The following is a 21,156-nucleotide window of genomic DNA, read 5'->3' as shown; positions in this document are numbered from 1 at the left end:
GTTCGAAATCAGTTCGATAAAAGAATACGATATCTCCTATCACACACGAAATTGGGGGATTGTCAACAGTGATTTTCTACACCTTTCACTACAAAATTTCCCGGGCCTGAAGAATATCGTCTGTTATACCGGGGACTTCGTTAAAAATGCCAGGGGTTCGTTTTGTCGGGGTAGGTTGCGTTCCACATGCTGAGTAGTTTCATGCAGGCTTGCGTGTTACTAAAACGAATACCCCTGGATCGAAAGAGGGAATGGGCGCCGGCTACTGAATAGACTCCTGTAGGAAGATTTCGATCTAGGGACGGGTGGCTCAGAGATCCAAACCTCCTAGCAGCGATCTTTCAATACATGCTTGGCCAGACGTAATGTTTAACCTAACACTTATTATTTACTTCTCTCTTTGATTTCTTTTTTGATATTGAAGCATTGGCCACTCAATGTTCCTTGGCACAGAGCCCTCGAGTCCCATAATGACCCCTTTCGACTCTGATATAAAATCTCTGCGGCCATAGATTGTAAATCAATAATTTTGTTTGGCACATCAATCAAGCTACGTCAATAAAATAGTCATTCTTAAAAGGCAAGAACACACCCAGCCTCATTCATACAAAAGTTCTTATGTATTTCACATCATGGCGCAGTACTTCAAAGCGTTATTGGTTCTCTGTTTATCAGCTTTCGCACGCGGGACCACCACTAAACCTCAACAGCAGGAAACGACCGCTTCGAAAGACTTGTGTGAGGTGAGTACATGGCTATTACAGTTTTGCTAATTTATTGTAACGAGACAGTCGAACCGTTCGAAGGCAAGGAAGGCATATTGCTGGGATCTGGAGATATAGTGGAAGACGACGACCCACAGTATATTTTTTTGGAAAAGTGAGTGACAAGACCAAATTGATGGGACATCGAACATGGACGATTTGTATTCTCAGAAAAGTGTTGTGATCTCCATTAATACGAAACATCTATGGGAAAAACAAACTGTCGATATTGTATTTCTAGGGTTTCCTCCCATGTTGGTATATCATATTGTTCGTCCTTCAACGCGTTATGGAGTATTGACCTAAAATGTAGGCTCTGCTAAATTGTGCATAATTACGTGGTATGCAGGACTACTCGTTTTAAGCAGTGACCCTGATAAGAACTTACCATGAAAGTGAGTCATTTCTGGCCTCCGCATCAAGCAATGTATCACAAGCGAACTGACCTTTTTCTGGTAGGATTCCGGTAAGTCAAACGTGCTTAGCAACAACGCTCATATTTATTCTTTAAAAGCCTAAAACCGCGCTAACTTTATGAGAAGGAAGAACAAAACATAGTCAACCTAAAAAGGATATTTTTTTTTCAAATCGGTATGTCGGATGACTTGATACCTCTTCGAGACAGATTTTGTAGTCTTTCAGTTTCATTGTCCACCCTTATCTAGTAGCTTCGAAAGGTTTTAGCCTTACAGCTAATGTTTCCGTTTTAAGAATTACGTGAAACATATACGAAAGCTACTGGAATGACTAGTTACATCAAAGCTAATCAATAAAAATGAGAACGAGGAACGTTGAATCTTTCTCTGTTTCCACTATAATATGTTTGGTATCAATGCGCTTTAATACGTATTCGACATTTTTGAGACAGTTCGATTACTGCAACAGAACCAGGTTCACAAGATTATCTTTCTTAACAGATCCAACTAAATCGCGCTGATTAATGATCGAAATTAGTTTCTTAAAGAGATTACCACATAATTGGGAGTCACTTGAGAGTACTAATAAAAAAGTGTCTCATTGAGCAAGCTGTGCACTTAAGCATCGCCCTAAAAGTTTAGAGCAGATACAGAAAACTCTGCACGAGTGCTAGCCAGGTGCTATCTGAAAAAATGCCAAATATTTTTGCGTAACTATTTTCAAGAGCCAAAGTGGATTACCTTTGTCAACAAATTTCATTTATAAGTTGAGAGTTAAGTTATTTACGCCTGCAAAATTTCTCGGCTATTTTTTTTTTCTAAAACCTAAGCGAGTAGGCGTCCATAATTTTCTCAAATGCTTCGTCACAATCCTTGGAACATTCCTTCACATACTTTTGCGCTTACAAGCCATCATTGTGTTATTTTCTCAAAGCTAATTGGGTAGACGTCTTGGAATGTTGAAACGTTGGCCCATTGTCAGACTATTATGATGCTTGGTGCTACCATTTTCCAGCTGCGTAAATATTCTTGTTGAGGCTTTTAAAGACACATTTTACATTTTTAAATTATTTAATGTCTTTCATAGAGCCGAGTTCAAAAGGTTATCACCGTTAATGGAGCCATCCTTATCGCGCTGACCATTAGTTTCTTGAAGATATTACAAAGAAAATAGAAACCGCTTGTGTTTATTAAGGTCCGCAATAAACTTGCGAATGAAAGAGAAAATAGGCTGCCATTAACGGAAATAGACGCCAACAAAATGGTCGGTTTCCAAATGTGGAACATTTACGCGTATGTGGGTCTCGCTTAATGTAGTAGAAAATTTATTTGATGATTCCGAAGATATTACACACCAAATTCAAAGGAAAGAATGCTGAATACTTGTATAAAAGTTTAAACTGTGTGGGACATTTGTAACACTCTCTTCATTTTTAAGTTTACAAATTCCTTAATTCCCGACCTGCTGGAAACAGGAATTTTCAAGTCTAAGTAGCGTGCAGGTATTTAACCTTCGGTCTTCTTTACAGGGTGAATCACTGAGATAAACACAATTATAAATTGACACGTCACAAATTGACTTCATGCTTGAAATCGGCGTAAATGGAAAAGTGATCTTTGGTGACAGAGCCATTAGCCAGAATATTGGGATAAGGAACCCTATAAATTATAAGGTCATTTAGCGGGGAAGTTAATTGTGTAGGATGTGCGGTGAAACAAGACTCTAGCGGAGTCAAAAGCTTAGAATTATACTTTCAATACGTTGTCGCGTCAAAAATTTATTAATTCAACCAAAAATGAATTATTATATTGCTTGCAAAATTTCAAGTTTATTAAATTACCAATACAGCTTTGCTATAGTGAACAAAATGTACCGGTCAAATCGAAGCTTCAACATCCCCCGGGGGCAGCCCCCCGGGCATTTGAACTTTGGGGTTACTGGTTTTTCAAATCCCCACCCCTCCTTCCCGAGCAACAAGGCCGTTAAAATGCTCCATCCCTCATACGGTCCATTTCAGGTGATCAAATCCCCCTATCCCGGCCGAGGGATTTAAAGTGCCTATCACCCTTGCCCAATTCCTTTCATTCTCAAAAGTAGACGTAGAAAGTAAGCCAAAACAAGGAAAATAATAAGATTTGCAGTTATTCTCGTTTCTTAAATCGCGATCAAAATCAAAATTTCCGAAGTTAAAACCGCGCCATTAGAGGACTGGCACTAGTGAGTTGTGACGTCGACCCGGTATCTCGATAACAAGCACACAACAAAACCGTGCCAGCAGTGAGTCGGAGTGAATTCTACGCGAGCTGTTTGGTTTTCTGGCCGATTTTTTAGCCCAAATGCCGAATACTGACTCCGAATCCGAGCAAAGCTACAACTTAGATGATTCAGAATTTAACTACAACCCTGGCTACGTGATGAGATAATAGGAATGTAAGGCCTACACAACGCGTACTCGCAAGTTTTGCGCTTCTACCTCAGTCTTTCAGTTGATCAATTTAGCTTCTTGTATGTCTACAGCGGGTTGGCATGACGATTTGAAGGATTTGTATGATAATCATTGAACAAGCCATGTGTTTAACTGTAGCATGTTTTGTATTTTGATCTCGAAGGACATTTCTGGGTTTTGAGTTCTACGTTTAACGCCTGTTTATTTCACCTCTTGTTCTTTCTATTAAGCGACTGTCGTTCTTATTTCATTTTACTTGTATTTAGGTTTAATTTGGCTCGTTTCAGTTCGCCGTCAGGTGACAGTAAAGCTTCTGGTTAGGATTTGAACCGTGTGATAATCTTAAACCTCCGAAAGCGACCGCTATTGTTGCGCTATCTTTGTTAGGAATTGAACTGTGTAATTAAATCTTTATCTTACAGTTTTTGTATTGCTTGGCCCGGCCGTTTATTTTTGTAGTAAGATGTTGTGTCTCTGATCATTGCTATTTGTCTTTTGATCCTTTCTTCAGCATTGTAGATTTCTTCAAGAACTATGCAATGCGTGAAATTGAAGGCTTAAGTCTGTTTAATTACGGCTTCGTTTTTTTCATCGCCTCGCCGGCTTCGCTCCGCTCTGAGGAGTTGTGTTGCGGGAGCTTGCTATTTTCTAAATATTTGAAATCTTTCGGTTTTAAAGAATATTTTACTGCGGCCGAGGGAAGTGTAAATAAGCAAACTGGAGGCTTACCTTTTGTCAACGAAACCACCACATCAAAAAGTTACTTCGCGACAACATGCGGACCACCAAGGAAATAGCTCTTAGGATTGCATTTTCGCGGCGTAAATAAAAGCTTGTTCAGTTGATATTTTATCATTTATAAATTGTTTACTAGCTGTTTTTTGGTCTGGTAGCAAGAGAAATAAAACCTCACAACATTTGAAAAGCCGTTGCGTGTTTTTTTTTAATATTACGGTTTCCAGATTTCCAGGTAATAAAAGTCCACCTTTTGAAGCAGTATTTCGAACATGTCAATCGACCGACATGTTCGATTGATTCTTTTCATCGTTCTTCACAGGCAAATTCAAGAGTGAAGCTTTTTAAAGAAGAATGATCCGTTCTTCTTTGAAAGCCTACTCCCAAATTTATACACGTGGAACTGAGAAAGAAAAACAGCAGTCAGCAGTCTCAGATGTAAAAGACTCCATTCCCCTCTTCGCATTCTTGAGAGTCTAGGTCAATTATAAATTAATAAGTTTACTGTTTCAGTAGGTTTGTTTTGGCTACACCTAAAAGCTTAAATTAAAAAAATGGAAACATTTCTTACCGCTCGTTCGCGGCGATGTTTGGCACTAGTTGAAATCAGTACACCTGGACTTGTTCTCACCGCTTTAACATGGACAGTTGGCGTCACATTTATACCGATATCATCTCGTTTCAGTCTTGGGATGATCTTCATCAATAACTCAGAATCGACGCATTAAGTCGTCATTCGTGAAGTGCTTGGGGCATATTGACGATTTTCCGGGTTAGCCCGCTTTTGTTTCATGAAATCGATCTATTTCTTTCTACATTCCCTTGCTTCATCATTATCGAACAGTATAGCGTGCAGAATTATACCCTTCTGCATGTCTGAGAAGGCAGCACATTCACCCAACCACATACCTTCCTGGCACATTCCAAGTTAAGTATAGAGAATGTAGTGACAAATGAGCAAGTGCTCTGTGGATACAGGGTCAACGTCACAAGTTTGTTACGCGGGATGCTCCTAGGGGGTATACCGTGTCTAAAAACGGGTCGATTTCTTTTTACGCGGGATGCCCTGAGGGGGCATACCGTGTCTAAAAACGGGTCGATTTCTTTTTACGCGGGATGCCCTGAGGGGGCATACCGTGTCTAAAAACAGGTCGATTTCTTTTTTACGCGGGATGCCCTGAGGGGGCATACCGTGTCTAAAAACAGGTCGATTTCTTTTTTACGCGGGATGCCCTGAAGGGGCATACCGTGTCTAAAAACGGGTCGATTTCTTTTTTTTTTACGCGGGATGCCCTGAGGGGGCATACCGTGTCTAAAAACGGGTCGATTTCTTTTTTTTCTTTTTTTTTTTTCTTCCTCGTAGCTACAAATCGGTACATTAATTTATTCATTAAACTCTCCCCTCTCCTACTCGGGATGTATTGTTCTGATTGTCTTCAACAACAGCAGGCCAATCAAAATCCATTCTTGTCGCTTATATCGCGAGGGAGGGGACCCACTCACCCTTACCTGTGTGACGTCAACGCATCATTTGATTTCTTAATTAAAAGTGCATTAAATTGTCGCGCCATATTGTTTATAACATGTTCTGGACTCAAGCGTGCCGTTTTCAAACAGAAATTTCACCATTTTGAAGCGGCAAACCGAAAGAGTAACTTCTAAGAAGCACTCGACATTTAAAACGGTGGAAATTGGTGAGTTCATGGCGAAGGAATCGTGCTTTGTTTGACAGTCTTAGACCACGACGCGAGACTGAAAAGAGGTCATTGAGAAGCTTACGTTATCGTAATGGAATTCCACACATTTCCGGTGAAAGTCTGAGTCGCGTAACACAAGGTAAACAACGTAACGCGATCGTCGTGACTCAAACTATTCCATTAGCAAGGATAGTTTTATCAATCGGCAAAGCATACAGTTGGAATAAATGAATCAGCCCCAGCATCACGCGTAATGCCAGTGTAGCAGGCATCTTGTTTTTTTTTTTTTTTTCTTCCTCGTAGCTACAAATCGGTACATTAATTTATTCATTAAACTCACCCCTCTCCTACTCGGGATGTATTGTTCTGATTGTCTTTAACAAAGGCAGGCCAATTAAAATCCATTCTTATCGCTAGGGAGGGGACCCACTCACCCTTACCTGTGTGACGTCAACGCATCATTTGATTTCTTTATTAAAACTGCATTAAATTGTGGAGCCATATTGTTAACATGTTCTGGACTCAAGTGTGCCGTTTTCAAACGGAAATTTCACCATTTTGAAGCAGTAAATCGAAAGAATAACTTCTAAGAAGCACTCGACATCTAAAACGGTGGAAATTGGAGAGTTCCTGGCGAAGGAATCGTGCTTTCTTTGACAGTCTTAGTCCACGACTGCAGACAGAGAAGAGGTCATTGAGAAGCTTACGTTATCGCAATGGAATTCCCGCAATTTCCCTTGAAAACCTGAGTAACGTAACACAAGGGGAACAACGTAACGCGATCGGTACAAATCGGTACATTAATTTATTCATTAAACTCACCCCTCTCCTACTCGGGATGTATTGTTCTGATTGTCTTTAACAAAGGCAGGCCAATCAAAATCCATTCTTATCGCTAGGGAGGGGACCCACTCACCCTTACCTGTGTTACGTCAACGCATCATTTGATTTCTTCATTAAAACTGCATTAAATTGTGGAGCCATATTGTTAACATGTTCTGGACTCAAGTGTGCCGTTTTCAAACGGAAATTTCACCATTTTGAAGCAGTAAATCGAAAGAATAACTTCTAAGAAGCACTCGACATCTAAAACGGTGGAAATTGGAGAGTTCCTGGCGAAGGAATCGTGCTTTCTTTGACAGTCTTAGTCCACGACTGCAGACAGAGAAGAGGTCTTTGAGAAGCTTACGTTATCGCAATGGAATTCCCGCAATTTCCCTTGAAAACCTGAGTAACGTAACACAAGGGGAACAACGTAACGCGATCGTCGTGACTCAAACTATTCCATTAGCAAGGATAGTTTTATCAATCGGCGAAGCATACAGTTGGAATAAATGAATCAGTCCGGGCATCACGCGTAATGCCAGTATAGCAGGCATCTTGTTCCTCGTAGCCACAAATCTGTATATTAATTTATTCATTAAACCCTCCCCTCTCCTACTCGGGATGTATTGTTCTGATTGTCTTCAACAACAGCAGGCCAATCAAAATCCATTCTTGTCGCTTATATCGCGAGGGAGGGGACCCACTCACCCCTACCTGTGTGACGTCAACGCATCATTTGATATATTTATTAAAAAACAGATTAAATTTGTGGCGCCGTATTGTTAACATGTTGTGGACTCAAGTGTGCCGTTTTCAAACGGAAATTTCACCATTTCGAAGCGGTAAATCGAAAGAATAACTTCTAAGAAGCACTCGACATCTAAAACGGTGGAAATTGGAGAGTTCATGGCGAAGGAATCGTGCTTTCTTTGACAGTCTTAGACCACGATTGCAGACAGAAAAGAGGTCATTGAGCAGCTTACGTTATCGCAATGGAATTCCCGCAATTTTCCTTGAAATCCTGAGAAGCATAACGCAAGGGAAACAACGTAACGCGATCTTCGTGACTCAAACTATTCCATTAGCAAGGATTGTTTTATAAATCTGCGAAACATACAGTTGGAATAAATGAATCAGCCCCATCATCTCGCGTAATGCCAGTATAGCAGGCATCTTGTTACGCGGGATGCCCTGAGGGGGCATACCGTGTCTAAAAACGGGTCGATTTCTTTTTACGCGGGATGCCCTGAAGGGGCATACCGTGTCTAAAAACGGGTCGATTTCTTTTTTTTCTTCCTCGTAGTCACAACTCGGTACATTAATTTATTCATTAAACTCTCCCCTCTCCTACTCGGGATGTATTGTTCTGATTGTCTTCAACAACAGCAGGCCAATCAAAATCCATTCTTGTCGCTTATATCGCGAGGGAGGGGACCCACTCACCCCTACCTGTGTGACGTCAATGCATCATTTGATATATTTATTAAAGACGGATTAAGTCGCGCCATATTGTTTTAACATGTTCTGGACTCAAGTGTGCCGTTTTCAAAGGGAAATTTCACCATTTTGAAGCGGTAAATTGAAAGAATAACTTCTAAGAAGCACCCGACACGTAAAACGGTGAAAATTGGTGAGTTCTTAGTGAAGGAATCGTGCTTTGTTTGACAGTCTTAGGTCACGACGCGAGACTGAAAAGAGGTCATTGAGAAGCTTACGTTATCGTAATGGAATTTGACAAATTTCCGCTGATAGTCTGAGTCGCGTAACACACGGAAAACAACGTAACGCGATCGTCGTGACTCAAACTATTTCATTAGCAAGGATAGCTTTATCAATCGGCGAAGCATACAGTTGGAGTAAATGAATCAGCCCCAGCATCACGCGTAATGCCAGCCATAGCAGGCATCTTTTTTTTTTTTTTACGCGGGATGCCCTGAGGGGGCATACCGTGTCTAAAAACGGGTTGATTTCTTTTTTTTTTTTTTTTCTTCTTCGTAGTCTCAAATCGGTACATTAATTTATTACACGGAATGCCCGCAGGGCATGACGTGTCTAGGTTTCGGTCGGGTATCTTTTTTTTCATCGGTGTCGCAAATGTGCACATTAATCTATGCATTAAACTCTGTCCTCCCCTAGTAAGGATATTTTGTTCTGATTGTCTTCAACAGAAGCGGCCCAATCAAAATCTATTTTTCAGGCACATATCACGAGAGAGGGGACCCACTCATCACTTCTGTGTGACGTCAAATTATCATTTGATTTATTCATTAAAACTAGATTAAATTCTTCCCTCTCCCAGAAGGGATCTATTGTTTTGATTGTCTTGAACAAAAGCGGCCCAATCAAACTCCATTATCTGCGCGTATATCACGAGGGAGGGGACCCACTCATCTCTACTTGTGTGACGTCAAAGCAAATCATCATTTGGAAAAGTTGTTTTCGTTCAATGGCGGCCACATGTCTCAATTTAAGACTCCGGATCTGCCGTTTTCAGAGAGAAAACCAACCTTTTTCAAGCAGTAAATCGAAATAATAACTTCTAGGTAGTACTCGACAGTTGAAACGGCGGAAATTTGGAGAGTTCACAGCAAAGAAAATCCGCTTTAAAAAACAGATCGAATGATCAACGCGAAGGATTAGAGCTAGAGGAGGCCAGACCAGTTCAGCGGGGTCATGACGTTATTGCATAGTTATTTCTGGTATGATTCCTAGTAACACAACGATAAGTATCACGCAATATATCTGAATAAAACCATTCAGACAATTATTTCAATGGCCAAGGGAGGATATTTTTTAAATATCTACGAAACATACAATGGGGAATAATTGGGGCTACATTAAGCATTCCGTGTAATGCCATTAGAGGGGCATCTTGTTTTTTTTCTTCCTCGTAGCTACAAATCGGTACATTAATTTATTCATTAAACTCACCCCTCTCCTACTCGGGGTGTATTGTTCTGATTGTCTTCAACAGAAGCAGGCCAATCAAAATCCATTCTTGTCGCTTATATCGCGAGGGAGGGGACCCACTCACCCCTACCTGTGTGACGTCAACGCATCATTTGATCTATTTATTAAAAACAGATTAAATTTGGCCCCATATTGTTAACATGTTCTGGACTCAAATGTGCCGTTTTCAAACGGAAATTTCACCATTTTGAAGCGGCAAATCGAAAGAATAACTTCTAAGAAGCACCCAACATTTAAAACGGTGGAAATTGGTAAATTCCTGGCGAAGGAATCGTGCTTTGTTTGACAGTCTTAAACCACGACGCGAGACTGAAAAGAGGTCATTGAGAAGCTTACGTTATCGCAATGGAATTCCCGCAATTTCCCTTGAAACCCTGAGTAGCGTAACGCAAGGGAAACAACGTAACGCGATCGTCGTGACTCAAACTATTCCATTAGCAAGGATAGTTTTATCAATCGGCGAAGCATACAGTTGGAATAAATGAATCAGCCCCAGCATGACGCGTAATGCCAGTATCGCAGGCATCTTGGTTTTTTTTTCTTCCTCGTAGCTACAAATCGGTACATTAATTTATTCATTAAACTCTCCCCTCTCCTACTCGGGATGTATTGTCCTGATTGTCTTCAACAAAAGCAGGCCAATCAAAATCCATTCTTGTCGCTCATATTGCGAGGGAGGAGACCCACTCACCCCTACCTGTGTGACGTCAAAGCATCACTTAATTAACACTGGATTAAACTTGTGTCGCCATATTGTTAACATGTTCTGGACTCAATTGTGCCGTTTTCAAACGAAAATTTCACCATTTTGAAGCAGTAAATCGAAAGAATAACTTCTAAGAAGCACTCGACATCTAGAATGGTGGAAATTGGAGAGTTCCTGGCGAAGGAATCGTGCTTTGTTTGACAGTCTTAAACCACGATTGCAGACAGAAAAGAGGTCATTGAGAACCTTACGTTATCGCAATGGAATTCCCGCAATTTCCCTTGACCCTGAGTAGCGTAACACAAGGGGAACAACGTAACGCGATCTTCGTGACTCAAACTATTCCATTAGCAAAGATTGTTTTATAAATCTGTGAAACATACAGTTGGAATAAATGAATCAGCCCCAGCATCACGCGTAATGCCAGTGTAGCAGGCATCTTTTTTTTTTTTTTTTTTTTCTTCCTCGTATCCACAAATCGGTACATGAATTTATTCATTAAACTCTCCCCTCTCCTACTCGGGATGTATTGTTCTGATTGTCTTCAACAACAGCAGGCCAATCAAAATCCACTCTTGTCGCTTATATCGCGAGGGAGGGGACCCACTCACCCTTACCTGTGTGACGTCAACGCATCATTTGATTTCTTAATTAAAAGTGCATTAAATTGTCTCGCCATATTGTTTATAACATGTTCTGGACTCAAGTGTGCCGTTTTCAAATGGAAATTTCACCATTTTGAAGCGGCAAATCGAAAGAATAACTTCTAAGAAGCACTCGACATTTAAAACGGTGGAAATTGGTGAGTTCATGGCGAAGGAATCGTGCTTTGTTTGGCAGTCTTAGACCACGACGCGAGACTGAAAAGAGGTCATTGAGAAGCTTACGTTATCGTAATGGAATTCCACACATTTCCGGTGAAAGTCTGAGTCGCGTAACACAAGGTAAACAACGTAACGCGATCGTCGTGACTCAAACTATTCCATTAGCAAGGATAGTTTTATCAATCGGCAAAGCATACAGTTGGCCGTGTCTAAAAACGGGTCGATTTCTTTTTCCTCGTAGCCACAAATCTGTACATTAATTTATTCATTAAACCCTCCCCTCTCCTACTCGGGATGTATTGTTCTGATTGTCTTAAACAGAAGCAAGCCAATCAAAATCCATTCTTGTCGCTTATATCGCGAGGGAGGGGACCCACTCACCCCTACCTGGGTGACGTCAACGCACCCTTTTGATCTATTTATGAAAACCAGATTAAATTTGGCGCCATATTGTTAACATGTTGTGGACTCAAGTGTGCCGTTTTCAAACGGAAATTTCACCATTTTCAAGCGGTGAATCGAAAGAATAACTTCTAAAAAGAACTCGACATTTAAAACGGTGGAAATTGGTGAGTTCCTGGCGAAGGAATCGTGCTTTGTTTGACAGTCTTAGACCACGATGCGAGACTGAAAAGAGGTCATTGAGAAGCTTACGTTATCGTGAAAGAATTTCAGAAATTTCCGGTGAAAGTCTGAGTCGCGTAACACAAGGGAATCAACGTAACGCGATCGTCGTGACTCAAACTATCCCATTAGCAAGGATAGCTTTATCAATCGGCGAAGCATACAGTTGGAATAAATGAATCAGCCACAGCATCGCGCGTAATGCCAGTATAGCAGGCATCTTGTTCTTTTTTCTTCCTCGTGGCTACAAATCGGTACATTAATTTATTCATTAAACTCTCCCCTCTCCTACTCGGGGTGTATTGTTCTGATTGTCTTCAACAGAAGCAGGTCAATCAAAATCCATTCTTGTCGGTTACATCGCGAGGGAGGGGACCCACTCACCCCTACCTGTGTGACGTCAACGCATCATTTGATATATTTATCAAAAACAGATTAAATTTGGCGCCATATTGTTAACATGTTCTGGACTCAAGTGTGCCGTTTTCAAACGGAAATTTCACCATTTTGAAGCGGTGAATCGAGAGAATAACTTCTAAGAAGCACCCGACATTTAAAACGGTGGAAATTGGTGAGTTCCTGGCGAAGGAATCGTGTTTTGTTTGACAGTCTTAGACCACGACGCGAGACTGAAAAGAGGTCATTGAGAAGCTTACGTTATCGTAATGGAATTCCCGCAATTTCCCTTGAAACCCTGAGTAGCGTAACACAAGGTAAATAACGTAACGCGATCGTCGTGACTCAAACTATTCCATTAGCAAGGATAGTTTTATCAATCGGCGAAGCATACAGTTGGAATAAATGAATCAGCCCCAGCATCACGCGTAATGCCAGTATAGCAGGCATCTTGTTAGTTCCTAGTCTCTCAACAGCTTTTTTTGGATCCAATATAGCGGAAAACGGCCCATTTGGGGGATTTTGTCGTCTGATAAGAACAAAACGAAACATGGAATATGATTTCTTTCTTCGCAAAGCGTCTTAGACATGCATAAATTTTCGAAATTCATTAAAACTGTGTAAGGGTGACAGGCACTTTAATAAGTGACCATATTACTCTTTAAATGACCTTGCTTTCTAATGCTCTAAGACCGGAATCAGCAAACAGGTTTAAATATACAACACAGTTTTTATTCTGTATTTAACCGCTTAATAAAAGGTTAAAGAATTTCGATTACGAGTTTTGACCATTTTTATATTAATCGCACAAACATCAGAATTTAAAGAAATCATATGTTTTGTTGATCTGGGTCAATACTGCGTAATACAAATTTAATGAAAGTTTGTGTAATTTATAAAACGAACATAAACTATTTATCTCTGTTCCATCTCTGTCTTTCATGTGTTTAATGACGAATGGTTTTATACTGACTGCTTCTTTTTCGGTCCTTTGTTCCTGGCTCTTGTTTGCCAGGGGCCTTCTCAACTGCCGGAACTTGCACGCGTTATTTGCTTCTTGTGAAGATGGTTACGCCAAATCTCCACTTGCTTTACAGAAGGACAGCACTTAATAGCCAAAGCGATTGTGCCATTTCCTCTAATCCCTTTCTTGAATGTCTCTTCAATTGTGCCTGATTGCCTGGTCAACGCCGCTTCTGCAATGCTCTATTCTTTAGCCAATCAATGACAAAGCAAACCTTCCCAAGCACTGAGACACGTAACACAAAATCGAGGCTACACGTTCAAATTTCCCGCGCCTTATGTACATACGTAGTGATCAAATTCGCCACTCCCGAAAAGATTATAAAATGATCAAATTCCTTACCCCCGGAGAAGGCAAAGGTAAGGGACAAATGCCAGGGATATGTCCGGGAGAATTATTGTTCAAGCTTCGATTTGACGGGTACATAACATTATATAGACATAAACCGGAAAACGGGAGGAAAATGAACCATTTACAGGACACGTAATAACAGAAACCCCGTGAACACTAGTCTGGATGAATTGGAAAACACCACTTTAAATTTGTTTTAGCTTGTTTGGTTTTCTTCTTCGCTATTTTATTTTATTTCACCTTAATTTTTTTTTCAATTTAGGTTTTTTTCTTAATCCAGATTCGTATGGAGGGGCCATTTCCACTCGTTATAAGTTCCGTATTCGATGTTCGAAAATATCGTTTTCGTGCGTATAGAAAAGCCGGCCATGTTTCAAATTCTCTTGCTACAAACACCATTGCCAAGCACGGAAATGCTCATCATGCCGCTGAATTAAGATCTGTCACGAACATGAGATTTCGAAAATGTTCGCTTCATTCGAGGCCAGTGATGAAACGAATCACCAACAGATCGATGAAAACAAAGATCAACATGTTTACTAACATTCAACTTATATTTGTGGTTAATAATGGAAAACTTATACAAAAAATCACGTATCTGGCGGATGAGGTCAATTATCCTGGACAAAAAAAAGACAAACATTTTCCTGCGGTTTCGTTAAAAGTTTGTCACTGAAGCTGCTAAGTTTTGCGAAGCATTTTCGTGGAGAACTTGGCGATGAAGTTATACAACTTCCGTCATAAACCTGATCATTCAGTTTGAGGCCAATCTAGGAGTGAAATGATTGAAAAACTTATCTAATCTAAAAGGCCATCGCTGTCTCAGAACATTTCGAGCAACAAGTCCACCTGTAGAACTTAATTTTTTTTTAGTTTCGTGCTTACTGACAGTAGGTCATCCTATATATTGCCAAGACTTTGCTTGAGCTCTTGCTATTGTTTGCGTAATTTTGTGTACCAAATTCTTCCAAATACACCCTTAACTGTTTTGACCATCAATTTCGAACTGAATTTCAATTGAAGCGTTAGCTGGTATGTCATTCTTCTGATCTTCCCACTGGCTTGTTTGTCCAAAGCTGAGTAAATGTTGTCATTGAAGAGAAGAGGCTTTGATTTGACCCGATCGAAGAATGATGCGATTTGAAATTGATCGGGATCAGTGTAAAGAACAATGATGAATATCATATATTAAAACGGGTTGGAATGGATTTGAAAAGATCAATTTCCTTTATTCTTAGACTTCCTAGGCATGGGGCAAACGTTGAATCTAAGTTGCGTTGAATTTCGGAAAAATAGGTTCGACAAAAAGTCGACTTAATTCCAGCGTGGTAGAAAACGTCGAACCTGCGTCGACCCTAATTCAAAAGTTGCATTTTATTAAAACACGGGAATAAGTACGTGCCCCCGTGCTATTCACTCGATGCGCGACTAGTTACTGCTGCGACGTGCTAGCGAAATGTCGAAATACAGTGCTCCTCAGGCCTTTTGTTAATTGCGAAAAATAGAAAGAGAAGACTCAAACATTGAGCATTTATTGCAAATAGGCAATTTGCATCTCAAGCATTTATATGTCGTGTTCCTGAAACACGAAAAACACATTTCCATCAAGCTGTGCGAAGTCATTGCGGCAAAGACTTTCGAAAGCTCGCCATTCCCGGTCGCGAAATTGTATTTGTACAGCGCATGTTCGTCAGGGGGGGAATAACGTTTGGCAGATGGGGAAGGCGGTATTTCTGTAATGTTTGCGCAGTCCATCACATTTGAATCACTTTTTTTTGTAATTTGAATGATTTATGACTTCATTTCAGCGCGTGTCTAGAACGGCGTTTGCTGAAACGCCTTGCATCTGTCGCATTATCCCACTTGGCAAGTCGAACTTATGCTGCATTCGACCCAATTAATCAGTTGAGTCGAACTTAATGCAGCAAACGTCGCACCATTCATGCGCCAATGTCAAAATTAATAGTTTCAATCATTGAGTGGTGTCATGAATGGCGGGTTTTTGTATTGCTTGAAATGCAAACAAGATATTTCCATTTGACCGATTTTAAGCGGCGTGAAAACGGCTTTCAGGTGAACCCCCACCTTAACTATCAATCGATCGTGGAGCTCATCAGGTCATAAAGAGCAACCACACTTGTATAATGGATGAGAATAAGTAACACTTTACATTTTTTTTGTTTGGCTTCACACTTGTTCCGTGTTTTGTTATCTGATTAATTCACGTCATATTTATTTTCCAGAAATCCGTACTTGGTCATGGTTTTCCAGGCATTCCTGGATCAAATGGCATGCCGGGAATGCCAGGTGTCCCAGGGTCGCACGGACCACAGGGAAGAGAAGGAGCTAAAGGACAGATTGGTGACAAGGGAGCTCAAGGAACGATGGGTCCAAAAGGAGAAAGAGGTCCCGAAGGGCTTCGTGGGAAGAATGGGCTACCAGGAATGACGGGAATAAAAGGAGAGCGAGGAATTATGGGACATCAAGGCGGAAAAGGAGACAAGGGAGAGAAAGGAGAAAGTGTGAAAGGAAGTCCAGCAAGTGGAGTGCCACAAACAAACTGGAAACAGTGCGTGTGGAAAAACAGCGACGGAAGAGATAACGGAAAGATTAAAGTAAGAGTTGATAAATAACAACACTTGAACAACAAAAATGCGTGAATAAAGGTATAGATAAATAGATCAAGTTCGTTTAATGAGGGTGACAGTTAACTGTCACGACCGACAACTCTGTGGCCTTCAAATTCCGGATCGAATTGGAATTTGGAAATGTTGGTTTTTGAGGAGACAGGGGAAACTCGAGTACCCAAAGAAAACCTTTTCGGAGCAAGGGCGAAAACCAGCAACAAAATAAACCCACATATAACAACGAGTCCGGGAATCGAACCTGGGGCCCATCACTGGCAGGCGAGCGCTCTCACCACTATGAACTGATAGCGGCTGCCAGTGGCGTCTTTACATGCTGACATTGGATTTTACCCCACAGAAGAATTGTAAACCACCATAACACTATGTGATATGTGCGTTTATTGTAGAAAAGACCAAAGTGTCACAACATTGCTGGTAATAAACCACATTTTCTTTCTATTTTTCTCTCGTTGAAACAAAATAAAGAAATAAATCAGCGACGGATATAAAATCGGACGTCCTCTATCTTGTATTACATGACGCCTTTGGTTCTAATCAATGAAAACATGCCAAATTAAGCGGCAAGACTTAAGAGCAGACGGTGCTTTGTTTCTATGAGTTACAGTTCACAACAAAATATCCCATTCAGTCGTTTCATAATTATTACGCTTAATATTCAATGTCACATGGCTGAAGAACAAGCTAATTAAAAAGGAATTTCTTGCTAAAGAGTGAAGTATATTCAAAACAAATTGCTTTTAGCGTTCGTGATATGGTACTGTACTTCATTCAGCACATTGTGGACATCTGAAAAGCGTTAACGATATTAAACGGCCGAGTATCAGCTTACAGTAGCTTTGTACATGTTATTTCTTTATAGTGATGCTGGATTGCATTTTAAACAAAAAAATACCGCATAAGATAACATATAGCTTAGTTTTTATTCAAGGGTGGCCGCTTAATATAGGTAAAAATAACAAAGAAAGACAAAGATAGGACTGCTACAGGGTGGCCGCGGCCGCTTAATAGAGGTGGCCGCCTGATACAAGTAACAAATGCAGCGTTTATATGAGCGAACAATAGGGACTTTGAAAACTGGCTGCTTAATAGAGGGTGGCCGCTTAATACAGGGCCGTTATATACAGGTTCGACTGTATGGCTGGCTCCGCGAGCGGGCAAGATGAGTCAAATCCTGCGCTGTGATTGGCTACCCGAGCGGGCAAGATGGAGCTATCTTGCCCGCTTGGGATTACTCGTTGCCCGTCCGTCCTAACAACAATGCAATCTTTTCTTCGATTTTATCGTTGTTTTGGGGGGAAACGCTCACTAAAAAGTTCGGTAAACTCTCAACAATTACCTAAAGGAAAGGAAAGAGAATGAAATCGTCCTGGTGTAGTGAAAATTTTGTTTCAGCTACAATGAATGTGAGTTGAATCGGTGAGTTGCTCTTCGTGTAGTATTTTAGATTGAGTTGATTTTGTAAAACTTATCGTCTCAAGTCGAGTGCTAAATTGATAAGTTCTCTAGATTTGCAATGACTGTATTTAAATCATAGTGTAGTGGAAGTTGCGTTTAGTGTTTAGAGCAGTTCAGAAAAGTATATTTCTCAAGTTTGCCGACGAAGCTCACGTATGTTTTAATTTAGCCGCGTCTTGTTTGTTGTAAACAACAAAATCTTATTAAAGTTTCGCCCAGTTTTTTTTTATTTACCCGCTCTTTTTTTCGGGTTACGTTTGCATATAATCCCAAAATCTATTGTTTCATTCAAGAATTAATGATTGGAAGCCAAAAACTGAGTAAAACTGTTTATTATTTACGATAACGTGCGATCGGCTGGAAATGGCGAGTTTGCCGGATTCTATTCAAATCTTCCGGCTCTTGCGAAAATTTAAATTTTTCGTTCCCAATAATTGTAGACTTCCTTTAAGCCATTATAAATTTAGAGACCTAAGATAATTTAGGATTCCTTGTTTTTCATGATTACATGATAATCCAAAAATGCACTGAAAATAAATCTTGCACCGGCCGGCTATGAAGAATTTCTTTCCGAGCGGAGCAGTTTCATTGTCCTGTTTTGTTTTGTTGTTGTCGTTTTAACTTGAAGGTAAAGCCATATAATAAATCCTTTATTGACCAAACTTGTTCGGTCAAGATGGCTGGATATTGGCCTCGTTCTTTTTTTTGCGTTTTTATGGACCGAGACGAAAAAACGCAAAAAAAAAAAAAAAAAAAAAAAAAAGAACTTGGCCAATATCCAGCCATCTTGACCTCACGCTTGGTTAATAACGCATATATCTTTATCATGATACTTGTATCCAGGTCAATTGATTTACTTGATTTAATTTTGCTTTATTACAGGATTGCTCTTTCAACAAGCTGCAATCTGATACAGCACTCAAAGTCTCATTCCAGGGTGTTATGAGGGTTTATGGCACTAGCAGCAAATGCAACCGATGGTTTTTCAAGTTTAATGGTAATGAATGCAGTTGACCAATGACGATAGAAGCTGTTGTGTACAACAACTGGCCATCATCTGCTGGGAGTCCCAATCTGCTTCATCACCGATCATTTGAGGGCTACTGTGAGAACATCCCACAGGGCGCGGTAACAGTGCAGTTATGGGTAGGAAAGTGCGCAAGCTATACCTTGGGTGATGCCAACACTGGTTGGATTGCAGTGTCCCGGATAATCATCGAAGAAGTGTCTAGACCCCAGACTTAAAAGGGAACCCTTGAAACTGTCCTAATTCTTGTGAGCAAGTGAAAAAAATTGCAAGTTTCGACTTTGTCATCGTCGGAGACCCAGGGGTAGCTAGTCGGGTGGAAGGAATTTTTGTGGCCGAAAGTTTACTATAAGTTCTCGTAGTAAAATTTCGTCCACGCAAATCCCTTCCACTTGACTAGCTGCCCCTGGGTCTCCGAGGATGTGGCTTTGTAAACAATTGCAGCTAGTTTGCAGCTTGATTAATGTATCACTAGGAACACAGTGCTGCCTGTAATTTCATGTATGTTTTCTTCTACAACTTTATATAGCTTTTTTTTTTTGTTAAGGTAAGCGACAAATGATGAATTAATAAATGCATAAATGAAATAACTACTTAGGTTTCAGTCCTAAAGAGTTACTATAGACCTAACTACAGTAATTTAAAATTTTGATAGAGATAGCTCTGCAAATTCTGAAGAAGTTCTTTTCTGTACAACCGTGTAGAAAATTTTCAGACTATACAGAACCATACCTTCGCTATTTTCAAGAGAAGACTTTCAGTGTCAACTATTTTGCACTAGTATTTTGAAATGAGTGTAATGAGATCAAATGGAAACTGTTCTTGATGCACGAATGATCCCATTGTTAGTTTTATTGGGTAAGGAGCAAAGTACTGCATTAAAATACAACGCTACGAATGTTTACACGTTCGTTTCTTTTCTTGAATTGATAGCCAGTTCTTGGTTTATCAAGTAGCAAGGTATTGTGAGGAATCGAAAATTAATTTAAAACACAATGACAGTTTTTTCACAACTTTGAGTTGATAAGCAGGACTGCGATAGCAAAGCTTGCATTTCTCACATTAAAAACTTCAGTTTATAAAGTTGGACTACTTCTAAGCCAGAGGTTTGCTTGTTATTGCTGCAACCCAGTGTGTTAGACCGGTGGTTAAAATGTCGTACAATTTTCGTGTCGAATGCAATAGAATTGTAATCTCGACCGTAGGACGAAAGTTGATTCAAATGCTGAACTTAATTCATTCGTGCTAAACAAAAATTATAACATTATGACAATGCATACATTAACATTAATATCACAATGTTTGCATTGGATCATATTAGTTCCGCAGAAGTTTAGCATCAACTTCGCAGTAAGTCGCTTACCTGTCAGGGTGACAGAGTTTGTCGTGCACAACTACTTAGTAATGATAGGAAGCAGTAATTGTGACTAAGGTCTATTTCTCAACTGAAACCAGAATAATAGCAAAGAATGGGCAAATGTTTTATACCGAGGCATCGCTTACTATTTCCCGGAAAACTCAACACGGTGTGAACCTACAAACTGAACATTTTTTCACAAACATAGAAAAACAACTCACCTTTCGGCCCATAAAAATCTTTTTGGCCCAAGAACCGTGATTTCTCACACTTTACTGACGAACTCGCACGTGCCTCGAAAAGCAAATTCAAGGACGAATGTTGCACGTGTCTGAGGATGGTAACCTCGCCTTCCATACAAGATGGCGTCGTTTAACGCGTCAAGGCCCGGGACCGACCTTGGTCATCGGTCAAGTAGAAGGAACTTTACGAGACTCTCATTGAACCCTTCGTTTCAACGACTCCTCATGAAGAGGGCAGATAAATGTCTTGCTGCTTGGTTTCATTTTTCATTTCAATTTTGAATTTCACTTCTGAAACTAGTTGTAAACAAAATCTTGCTTCAATCAACTTAATTCAACACTGTCTCTCACACTGCGGCTCAATTAATGCTAATGCATTTTCAAATTACAGATAAAAGGTCTTAAAAGTCTTGGTTTTCCAGTAACGAGAAAACGTAGCTAAAATTAAGGATATGTTAAACCATTGGCGGTGATTGGAAATTAATTTCAGAGTGAAGCTTATTTGAGGGTCGAGGTCAGGGACATTCCAAACGCAACAATAAAGAGTTTTGGAATTTAGTTTAAGGCAAACGGCAGAAATGACAACGTAACCATCTTTATCCAACATTCGCCACTTGCTTTCAGTTCCTCAGTTAAACTGAGTTTTGT

The 21,156-nt window shown here is 40.2% G+C and overlaps 1 pseudogene across 1 annotated transcript; it reads left to right on the top strand.

Moving 5' to 3' along the window:
• The first annotated feature begins 366 nt into the window (after positions 1-366).
• Positions 367-20,012, top strand: LOC146450529 (uncharacterized; annotated as a pseudogene). Its single transcript, XR_014860283.1, has 3 exons — positions 367-743; positions 16,023-16,394; positions 18,765-20,012. The product of XR_014860283.1 is annotated as an uncharacterized LOC146450529 (transcript).
• The last annotated feature ends 1,144 nt before the right edge of the window (positions 20,013-21,156 follow it).

Source organism: Pavona decussata, unplaced genomic scaffold (genome assembly GCF_977016875.1).
Source record: "Pavona decussata unplaced genomic scaffold, jaPavDecu1.1 SCAFFOLD_447, whole genome shotgun sequence".
In the NCBI taxonomy this organism is placed as follows: Eukaryota; Metazoa; Cnidaria; class Anthozoa; order Scleractinia; family Agariciidae; genus Pavona; species Pavona decussata.
Note: the sequence above shows the minus strand (reverse complement) of the source record. Positions and strands in the feature narration are given on the sequence as shown.